Source organism: Sinocyclocheilus rhinocerous, unplaced genomic scaffold (assembly GCF_001515625.1).
Source record: "Sinocyclocheilus rhinocerous isolate Xijiao unplaced genomic scaffold, SAMN03320098_v1.1 scaffold1300, whole genome shotgun sequence".
Classification (NCBI taxonomy): Eukaryota; Metazoa; Chordata; class Actinopteri; order Cypriniformes; family Cyprinidae; genus Sinocyclocheilus; species Sinocyclocheilus rhinocerous.
The window spans coordinates 649,860-661,436 of record NW_015666578.1 but is presented as its reverse complement, the minus strand read 5'-3'; positions in this window follow the sequence as shown (position 1 = coordinate 661,436).

The following is an 11,577-nucleotide window of genomic DNA, read 5'->3' as shown; positions in this document are numbered from 1 at the left end:
ACCAGGAGTAACTGTTGAAATAAAACAGCAGATTTTAATAGTTTTGAAATACATAGATCATATACACTGAACAAAATTATAAACGCAACACTTTTGTTTTTGCCCCCATTTGTCATGAGCTGAACTCAAAGATCTAAGACTTTTTCTATGTACACAAAAGGCCTATTTCTCTCAAATATTGTTCACAAATCTGTCTAAATCTGTGTTAGTGAGCATGTATGTTTGTTTGTGTGTGTGTGTGTGTGTGTGTGTGTGTATGTATGTGTATGTGTATGTGTGTGTGTGTGTGTGTGTGTGTGAAGTGTCACACCCGGACTGTGGTGGCTTCCCCAGAGATGAGTGTATGGAGCATCTCACATAGTTGGAATCTTGTAAAGCGCTGCGGTTCAAACCAGCGTCTCGAACGCTGACCTCAGAGCCATGACAGTCAGAACACACTTATCACTTCCCGAAAGCCTGTCCAGTCCCAGAAGCAGAAACATTGTGACCAATGACATCTGTATCCCAAGCCCTCTCACCACAAACACAGCTTTAGACACAAGTCCATCAGGTTCATTCATGTGTTCACGGATGATTCTTGTTTCAACTATTTGAAACCAATTTGGAGGTGTTTATTGTTGTGTGTTTAGATGAATTAAAGGAATGTTCTTAAAGCGATAGTTTACCCAAACATTATGTTATCATTTGCTCACCCTGGTGTTATTCCAAACCTGTAAGCTGGTATATTTTCTGTGGAAGCAAACGAAGACAACATCTGACAAAATGACTTTTTTTTTTTCAAATTAAATTTTGACTTAACAACCTGATACTTTAGGCCAGTGCTTAAACTTGCACTTGCTAACTTACTATTCCATTCCAGGAAGTATTATTGTATATTATTGTATACTGTTTATTTACAGCTCTCGAAACTTGCCGGGACCCTCACAGTCTATGTTCCAGTTCATGTAGTGCTTTAAAAGAATTGTTGAAGGTGCATTCAGTAGTTATTTAGCTAGCTAACATTAGCATTGCTGCTCTTTGTGTACGTTAAATTTCACATCAATAACACAATGGTTTAAGATGCTGCAATGCCATCTGTCTTCGTGAATCACCATGATCGGCACTGAATTTTATTTCACTAATATCAGTGAGGTTTAGAGAGCAAAAAAAAAAAACAATATTATCTCTGCAGTATATGATGTTCCAGCAGTCTACATAATAATTAATTACATTACCTGTTCTAAAAAAAACGTGGGCGTAACTATTCAGGGTTTTTATACCGATTTTTATGCTGTTTTTTTTTTTCTGCTTCATTGGCCATGCAGGTACTGATTCTCCCAGTGTCTCCACTGGTAAAGCACAATAATAAATGTGTTCCATTGTATATTCTTTGCTCCTTATATCACTGAACTACTTAGGCTGCATTCCACTCAACTTTTAGACACGCACTCGCAAACTTCCCTAAGCACTTCCCCTCTTTAGCCGTTTTGGAGTACGTTCCACTTCGTGAAGTGGACAAGGGAAGTTTATATGGACAAACCCTCGACCCCTCGATTTTGACCGAGAGAGTGAGTCTGCTTCATATGCACACTTCAGGCCGCTCCATAGACCACAATGCAACACGACTATGAGGTCATCACAGATCACATTTCATTTATATCCACCCCAAACAACTCTATAATATATAAATTATTTTTTTAAACATTTATAACAGCCCGAGCATACCTATATACATATAGAATGCTGCACCAAACAAATCCGTAAGGGGAAAAATGTGAACAATAAACCAACTCCATAGCGGATTCTAAGTGATCAAGGGCTTAAGTCGTTCCAGTTCAGCCCATTCCAAGGGTTCCGCCAGTAGTGGGCACTCGTGCAACGTAATCAATGACGTACATCCGAGTGAACAAGATGGAGGGAAGCTAGCGAGTGAAGGGCATAAAAAAATGGACTGTAACACAGCCTTATTCTTTGGTTTTATGTTGCAAACCGACTTAAGTATATACCACCACCTACTGTGATGGAGTGTCTACAGAATGACTTCTATATGTGAAAATATTCCTTATTTCCTACATGCAAGGCCATTGATCCTAATTCATTTCATTATTGCATTCCTTATTTATTCATTAATTCATTTATTTGGACTTATCTAAAATGCTAACTATTATGAATTCTTGCCATCCTGATGTCTTCACTAAGATTTCTCCTTTCATATAAAGGTCATAACATTATTGCATGTTCTACTCTTCTTCTACTTGGCAAACCTCACATAATGCTGTTTCATGTGTCCCTGTGATATGTAATGTAGAGTTAAGGTTCCAATGTCCCGTTCTCAGATGTGTAAAAAATAATTAGCGCCACTCTACTTATGAGTGATTTTACTTTTCTTTATGCTCCTTTGTATCTAATGATAATATTGCTCAGTCTGGCATGTGTCCCACCAGTACTTCCATTTTCCATTGCATGCTTCTAATATGAAATACTTTCCTTCTGTTCTGCTGAGTTTAATATTGCTTTTTGGATCTTCCAGCCTTAATGATTTTGGGCCATTTTGTCTGCTTCTTCATTTCCCTAAATTCCAACATGTGCTTTTACCCACATAAAATGAGTTAATATTCCAAGCTGCCTTAAACTGTAGTGTAATCATAATTTCTGTTAAGACTTCACTTAGATTTGTCTGAAAATTATTTTAAACTCCACCACTGACTCAGAACCAATTATAACTTTATTTGGCCTCACTTTATGAACCCAACCCAGCATCATTTAAAACATTATCATCCCTGCCTTATATGATCTTCCTTCTGTAATTCTCCCAGATTTTTTTTTTTTATTATTATTATTTTTTTTCTGGAACGATCACCAAAACACACAATGCTACAGAAGCGTCAGCCAGTGATCGCGAGGATTCTCTCTGACATTTAGTGAGTGGGTTACGTCATTTCCACAATGAGGAGAGTCACCATTTATCTGAAGATAACATCCATTCTCTGTCCCTTTGCCAGAAAATACTTGATTACTTAGTAACTGTAGTAACTGGGATGTACGGACATCATTGCCTCTCAATGAGCAATACTTTGAAGGGAACGAAGGTTACTCCGAACAGCCGTAAGTGTGCTTTAATGACTAAATGTAATTTTGTATTAAGACAGAGTAGGATTCTTTCTTATGGTCAAAAAGCCAAAGGTAATGTAACAATAATAATAAGGAAATAAATCTCAATTATAATATTGATGATGAACTAGGAATAATCTGTCCGCCATATTTCTTGTCCTTTTCATTTGTTTCTCAGGCTTTGCTCTCATCAGGTGTTTTAAGTGGTGGGTGTGAGAATGACTCTGATCTGATTGACGGACATTTTGAACGTTGTGTTGAAGATTAGGGGAGAGATACCTTGCTCAGCCTCTTAGACCTGATTTATGTGTTGCTGAGGGTGTGTGTGTGTGTGTGTGTGGCAAAGACATTTGAAACCCAAAGGCTTTACGCTTCACATCAAAAGTCAAAGCATTTGAAGTTCTCAAACAGGAATGTTTCAGCTTTCTCTTTCTCTCTCTCGTGCATACACAGGCACACACACACACACAGACACACGCACACACAGACACACACACGCACACACACACAGACACAGACACACACGCACACGCATACGCATACGCACACACACACACACACACACACACACACACTCACACACATACACACACACACACGCACCACACACACACACACACACACACACACAAATCAGAACTAAGCATAGAGGTTCAATAACTACTGTACGAAGCTGACACAATTACATTGTTAAAACTTTTGAGCTGTGAATGGGTTGTGATAATGTTTTTATCCTACATGCTTAATGTGGTTGTTTTTAACATAATAAATATGTGGGTATTTTTTTACATACATTTTTTTAGTGTTAACAAACATACGCTATGAAACATGTTATGGCTTTGTTAGCGCTTCACTTTGCAAAATTACACACATCTCATTGTCACATTCATCCTGTTACTACATACAGTATGTTGTTGTCTAAATTTTTTTTTGCCACGTACATCTTTAAAAGTGTAACAATAACACAATATAAGTACAGTGAGAGAAAAAGAGTGAAATCAAATATCAAACTTTGCATTTTATCATTGTTATATTGTTGTCCTTTTGAATTCAAGGGATGTCATACATGTTTCCATTATTCATAAATAACTGGCATAATACCAATGCTCTGGTCATATTTTATTTATTTATTTAAAAAGATTATTGGAGTATTTTACAAAAAATACTCTTTCAGTCTTTCTACTTCAAAATGTATTGTTTACTTCAATGAGTATATATATATATATATATATATTGTTTCCCTATAAATAATCCTACTCCATTTATTTTAGCGTACATACTCGTATAAGTGTGTTTCCAGGAAATTTTATTTTGGTTGTATAAAATTTATTTTCTCAGTTGTAGTTTGGTACTGATCATTTTTGGTAACTCAGATACGTAAACTCCTTTGCATTTGCATTTCAGTCTCAGTCTCATGGCAGTCAGTGCACATCCTGTTATCTGTTGGCTGTGCATAAGAATCAGCAATCAGCTTTCAAGTGTGTGATACATAGTTGCCAATGTTCCTGTGTAACTACATTAATACAGCATTAACAAGTCTATGTAAACACACCTTTGTGTGAAAATACACCACTTCTTGCACACTGAAACAAATGGTCCACCCCTTCTTCCCGCTAAGGCCAATTTCATAGCCAGGATTTCACAAGTTAGCATGTTCATATAATCTTGGGATAAGGATAAATGTTTAACTGGTTTGTCGGCAATAGAGGGTCTCAAGTGCGAGACTTATCTCACATTCACCCTCGTGCACATATTTTGTCACAGCATGAGGACAGGCTTTTCAAATGGCATTTTAAGGTTCTTTCCAATTTTTACTTAAACCTCTAGGGGGCTTTTCTTGTCATTGTCACCTTTGGGTTTGTGCAGCTTTAGAAAGCTTTGTATTGTGAAAAGTGCTATACAAATGCATGTACAATTGAATCAAATCATTTATGTTATTATTGTAAAATAAAGGAGACTTTGCTCATCCAAGACTCTCTCTTTCTGATGCAAGGGTGTTTCTTCTGTAGCTCTGGTTAATTTGGAATGCCCTTTGAGGCAAGTGGCGTCCCACAAGGCTTAATGACGGAACCGCTTCGGAACGAAGAGGGACGCCTTTGCATTTCAGGTGTGTAAATGTATTTGTAAGTGAATGATCTCTCTTCCTCTCAAGGGCAAACATTCCAGAAATACTCATCAAATACACCTGGGTGGAACTGCCAGACGTTTCTTTGGCTCTTAATTGCCAAACTTCCACTGAGGTGTGACTTCTAGGCCAGTACGTCTGAAATGAACCTAGCAGCACTGTGTGTCAGAGATGCACCAACAAGGGAGGGTGCTGTCACTTAGAGCCGAGAATGGTGGCCGGTTTACACACACACATTCTCACGCAATACAAAACTAACACACACACACACACACACACACACACATGCACCTAATACATGTACACATATATACACGTGCAATATACATCTGCCTGACACCCCTGTTGACTGTGGGTGTGTAAGTATCTCAGCCTCAGACAGCACACCTGAGATTCACTGACAGTCATATTGCAGAAAAATTAGAAAGCACTTGTGAAAATCACAAGCTCCAATCAGATCGCCAGACTGCAATGCAGCTACCTGGAGTTGCACAGGTTTAGGAATTATGGGTTCCACTTGTTAACTACATTAACAAGCAATGAACAGCTGCATTTTTACTAACTAACATTAACAAAGATTATTAAATATTGTAACAAATGCATTGCCCATTGTTATTTAAATGTTAGTTAATGCATCGGTTAACGTTTAAAAATGGGAAATTATTGTGAAGTATTACTGGAAAAGTTTTCAATTATGAATGATTGTATAGTAGAACTAACAGCAAATTGTTGCGAATTTTACAGATTGTGGTTTCAAATCTTAAAATGTAAGAACTGAAGAATTGGCTTTATTTCAGGAATCATATTGGAATTAAAAAAGCTATTCTCAGCTCAGATCTGAAAGGTGGACAAACCTGCTTTTAAAAATATTAAGTGTTTTGTTTGAGGCTTTCAGTAGTACTATATATGTAATATATGCAAGGATGGATGGACGGACGGACGGACAAAGAGACAGACAACAGATGGATGGATGGATGGATGGATGGACAGAGACAGCAGATGGATGATGCATGGATGGATGGACGGACGGACAGAGAGACAGACAAGAGATGGATGGATGCATGGATGGATGGATGGATGGATGGACGGAAGGACAGAGAGACAGACAACAGATGGATGGATGGATGGACGGACGGACAAAGAGACAGACAGCAGATGGATGATGCATGGATGGATGGATGGATGGATGGATGGATGGACAGCTAAAGTTAGTCTATAAACAAACTACAATACGATCTCAAGACTTCAACATCACCACCAATATGTTTCCGAAAAAATCTGTTTCAATTTTTGTTTAAAATCTAGTTGGAAAGTTTTATTTAAAATACTTTGCAAAAGCACAAGTGTAAACACTACGAGGCTGTAAAAGTAGACTAGTGAGTAGATGAGTTTACCTTTATCAGGCATCACTGATGTATTATATGTTGTACAAAACATGAAAATATCTTGAGCTTGTTTTGACCATGGACCTTATTTCAGACATTTAACCAAAAAACACAGTAAAAAAAAATCTTGTTGAAACTGGAATTTTAAAAAATGCTAATTTGTTTCTGGGTTTAAAGATTGTTGCAGCACTCAATTACTCTGAGCCACAGGAAAATGACATAATGGCAACAACGACTGGTAGAGGACGAAATCACAAACCCTTCCCTATTGGCTATTCTGAGCTGTGATGTCAAAGACAGCTGCTGGAAAATCCATATTTCGATATTTCATCATGACACAGCTACTTCAGAATGGCCACCAACCCCATAATGGTGTACTTACAGCATATACCGGCAGAGGTAACCGGACCATGCTAAACATTAAAGGTCCAAGAGCCACTGCTGTACACAACAAAGACAATACTAGCAGGTTATGCCCATCTTCACCACCAGCAATCTCACAATCAGTCATTAACATGACTGTTTCCATGACGACACATTGTCATTAACGCAACCGTCTGTACAGTGATAGTCATCACCATAACAATCAGCGGCACAATCTTTGTAGCTACAGCAGCCGTAGTGACTGCAGCCGCTGTCTGTCATGTTGCTGCTGCTCTGATATCACCCATCAGGTTTGCACGTGAAGTCCTTCACACATTCTCGCATAGATCATTTGAAGTTGCCCATTAATTGGAGGCGCTACTCTTTTCTTTATCTATTTTTGTTTGGCTGTTGACCAACGTGAGCGTGGTCCTCGAATGCCCGCATCTCTGGGTCGACTAATTAAGACTCCAGAGAACCGCTAATTGCTGTTGCGTGCCTCTTCGTGAAATGAGGGAAACTTCTCTCCTGTTGCTGCCTGGAAAAATGAGTGCGAGAGTGCGGCGAAATTAAAAGGCTTATGTAAGCTTGTGGTGGAACTATTAAATACTAAGCAACTCTCTTTTTTTTGTCTTGTGGGGAACTGCCACTTGATTTAATAGGGCTCATTAAAAGTGCATATCACAAATAGAGCCTCTCCCAACTTGACACACACACATATGCATACACAACTTCAGAGCACCAGAACATAAGGGAACATGCAATAAGGAGTCTGGAAGGTGGTGTGGAGAAGATGCGGCCCTGTGAACATTGTCAGTGGATATTTGAGCAAATATTACATATGTTAATATCAAATATCAAAGATAAAGTGTGCAATTTACAAACTGCACCACAGAACTACAAAATAACTAAATACGGACATTTTATGAAGGAAAGTTGAAGGATGACTCAAGCAAAACTCACTAGCACAGTGATAGGACATTGCTAGGTGTCTTTTTTTTTGGCTAAAACATGTATGGGAATGGCAAAGTTGACAAACTGGAAAATGTTTGGTCATCTAATTTCTGTTTTTATTTTAAATTCTGAGCAATGCATAGTATTGGCAATATAATAACAACAACAACAACAACACAATCAAGTCAAATGACATATATTCATTATTCAACATAGTAGCTTTTCAATAATATTCAAAATAGCAGTGGTGGAATTTGTTCTTGGAAACTGTTGTTTTGTTCCTAACTTACACAGTTTGAGCAAAAAAAATTAAAACTAAATTACAAGAAAATAATAGTATACTATATACAGGTGCATCTCAATAAATTAGAATGTCATGGAAATGAACTTTTCCACGACATTCTAATTCATTGAGATGCACCTGTATAAATACTATACTAAAACAGTTTTTTTTTCTGCTAAAAAAAATAATAGTCAAAAGCTGGTATTTACCAGTGGTTATAAACAAACTGAGCAAACTGAACTGACTCTACTGATTCACTATCACAAGAATAGAAATGTCACAGATTCACCAGCCACATCAGCCACACCAGCCACCTACACCCGTTCACAATCACCAGATTACTAATTACGAACACCTGATGTCACTTACCGGAGCACTATATCTGTTCCCTCACCTCAGTATCACATTGACTGGTCTGGTTACATACCTTACCTCATGCCTCTCCATATCACTATCACAAGAATAGAAATGTCATAGATTCCCCAGCCACATCAGCCACACCAGCCACCTACACCCGTTCACAATCACCAGATTACTAATTACAAACACCTGATGTCACTTACCGGAGCACTATATCTGTTTACTCACCTTAGTATCTCATTGACTGGTCTCAATGTTGCATACGTTACCTCATGCCTCTTCACATCGCTGTGGATCGCCGTGTCTCCCGCCGTCTTGCTGGATCTTCTTAAAGAGGATTAAGATAAGGACTGTTAGTTATGTTTCGGTTTTAAAACTTACCGTTTGAAGCTCTCCTTCAGTTTGTGTAAATAAGTTCTGAATCGTTCTTCCTGTGTATGCCTCTCTATCCAGCAATGACAAGAAAATTCAAAATCAAGTCAAATTTACTTGTATAGCGCTTTTCAGAATGCATATCATTTATATTCTTCATAGAAAGTGATAATGTTATGTCTATAATGACTTAAAGGAGTAGTTCACCCAAAAATGAAAATTTGTTGAAAATGTACTCGCCCTCAGGCCATCCAAAACGTAAACTAGTTTCTTTATCAGATCTAGAGAAATGTAGCCTTCCATCACTTGCTCAGCAGTGGATCCTTTGCGTTGAATGGGTGCCGTCAGAATAAATGTCCAAACAGCTGATCAAAACATCACAATCCAAAAGTAATCCACACCACTCCAGTCCACAAGTTAACATCTTGTGAAATGAAAAGCCCTCCTTGTGAAGGGTGTCAATTATTGTCTTCTGGACAACTGTCAGGTCAGCAGTCTTCCCCATGATTGTGTAGCCTAGTGAAGCAAACTGAGAGACCATTTTGAAGGCTCAGGAAACCTTTGCAGGTGTTTTGAGTTGATTAGCTGATTGGCATGTCACCATATTCTAATTTGTTGAGATAGTGAATTGGTGGGTTTTTGTTAAATGTGAGCCAAAATCATCACAATTAAAAGAACCAAAGACTTAAACTACTTCAGTCTGTGTGCACTGAATTTATTTAATACACGGGTTTCACAATTTGAGTTAAATTACTGAAATAAATGAACTTTTCCACGACATTCTAATTCATTGAGATGCACCTGTATAAATACTATACTAAAACAGTTTTTTTTTCTGCTAAAAAAAATAATAGTCAAAAGCTGGTATTTACCAGTGGTTATAAACAAACTGAGCAAACTGAACTGACTCTACTGATTCACTATCACAAGAATAGAAATGTCACAGATTCACCAGCCACATCAGCCACACCAGCCACCTACACCCGTTCACAATCACCAGATTACTAATTACAAACACCTGATGTCACTTACCGGAGCACTATATCTGTTTACTCACCTTAGTATCTCATTGACTGGTCTCAATGTTGCATACGTTACCTCATGCCTCTTCACATCGCTGTGGATCGCCGTGTCTCCCGCCGTCTTGCTGGATCTTCTTAAAGAGGATTAAGATAAGGACTGTTAGTTATGTTTCGGTTTTAAAACTTACCGTTTGAAGCTCTCCTTCAGTTTGTGTAAATAAGTTCTGAATCGTTCTTCCTGTGTATGCCTCTCTATCCAGCAATGACAAGAAAATTCAAAATCAAGTCAAATTTACTTGTATAGCGCTTTTCAGAATGCATATCATTTATATTCTTCATAGAAAGTGATAATGTTATGTCTATAATGACTTAAAGGAGTAGTTCACCCAAAAATGAAAATTTGTTGAAAATGTACTCGCCCTCAGGCCATCCAAAACGTAAACTAGTTTCTTTATCAGATCTAGAGAAATGTAGCCTTCCATCACTTGCTCAGCAGTGGATCCTTTGCGTTGAATGGGTGCCGTCAGAATAAATGTCCAAACAGCTGATCAAAACATCACAATCCAAAAGTAATCCACACCACTCCAGTCCACAAGTTAACATCTTGTGAAATGAAAAGCTGCATGTTTGTAAAAAAACAAATCCATCATTAAGACGTTTTAACGTTAAATCGTGGGTTCTGGCCAAACTACTCTATCCATTATACTTTACATTCTACCTATTCATAATAATGCTTCATCCAGTGAAAAGATGTTGTCATCTCACATTAAAATTCACAGACATATTTGTTTAGATCTGTTTGGACTGCTTTTATATGTAATCTCTGCATATTTCTCTCCTGATTCAGACAAGAGGTTCAAGAATACTTTGTGTGGGCGTCTCGGGTGGCAAAAGGGCTCCGTGGCACCAATGCAGCTCTCGAGCAGAAACTGCAGCAGCTCTTTTTGGAGAGAGGAGTGGAGTTATGATGATGTCACAAGCCACTGGTGGTTTTTTTTTAGTTGAACTGTTCTTTTAAATGCTTTATCATAGAGCATGTTTCAAGGCTGGGCGATATGGAAATATATAATGATGATATTAAAGGAGCTTGACTTGTTATTCATTCATATAGACAGTCACTCCTGTTGTATGAACATGGCAATTTGAAAATTACACAATACACTGTGTGATTACGTATTATATTTAGGGCCCCTTTCATTTAAAATCTACGGCATTTTTTTTGTTGCTTTCAAACCTATTTCTTGAATGAACATCTTGGACAAACAGACAGTCTCACAGCAAATTCAGAGCCATTGATTGAGTCAATGTTGAGTGGATCCAGGGCTGATCAAATGAACACAGCAATGTTTTAAAAGTGCCACGGTGGCACAAGCCACCAATGTTTTAGTTATAGTTGTCTCAGCAGATTAAACTGGAATAGGAGAACATATTTTAATACTGAAAAAAAATTAGACACACCAGCTTTAAAGACTGCAAACATATTAATTTATAAATCACTGGACCTGGAAAAAAGCGAGAAAAAGAAGGCTATAAAACGCTGGATGTGTGAAAAAAAAAATAGTTAAGAGACGCAATTAAGTTATGAACAGGAATCAGACCATTACCAGATCAGGCACATTGGCA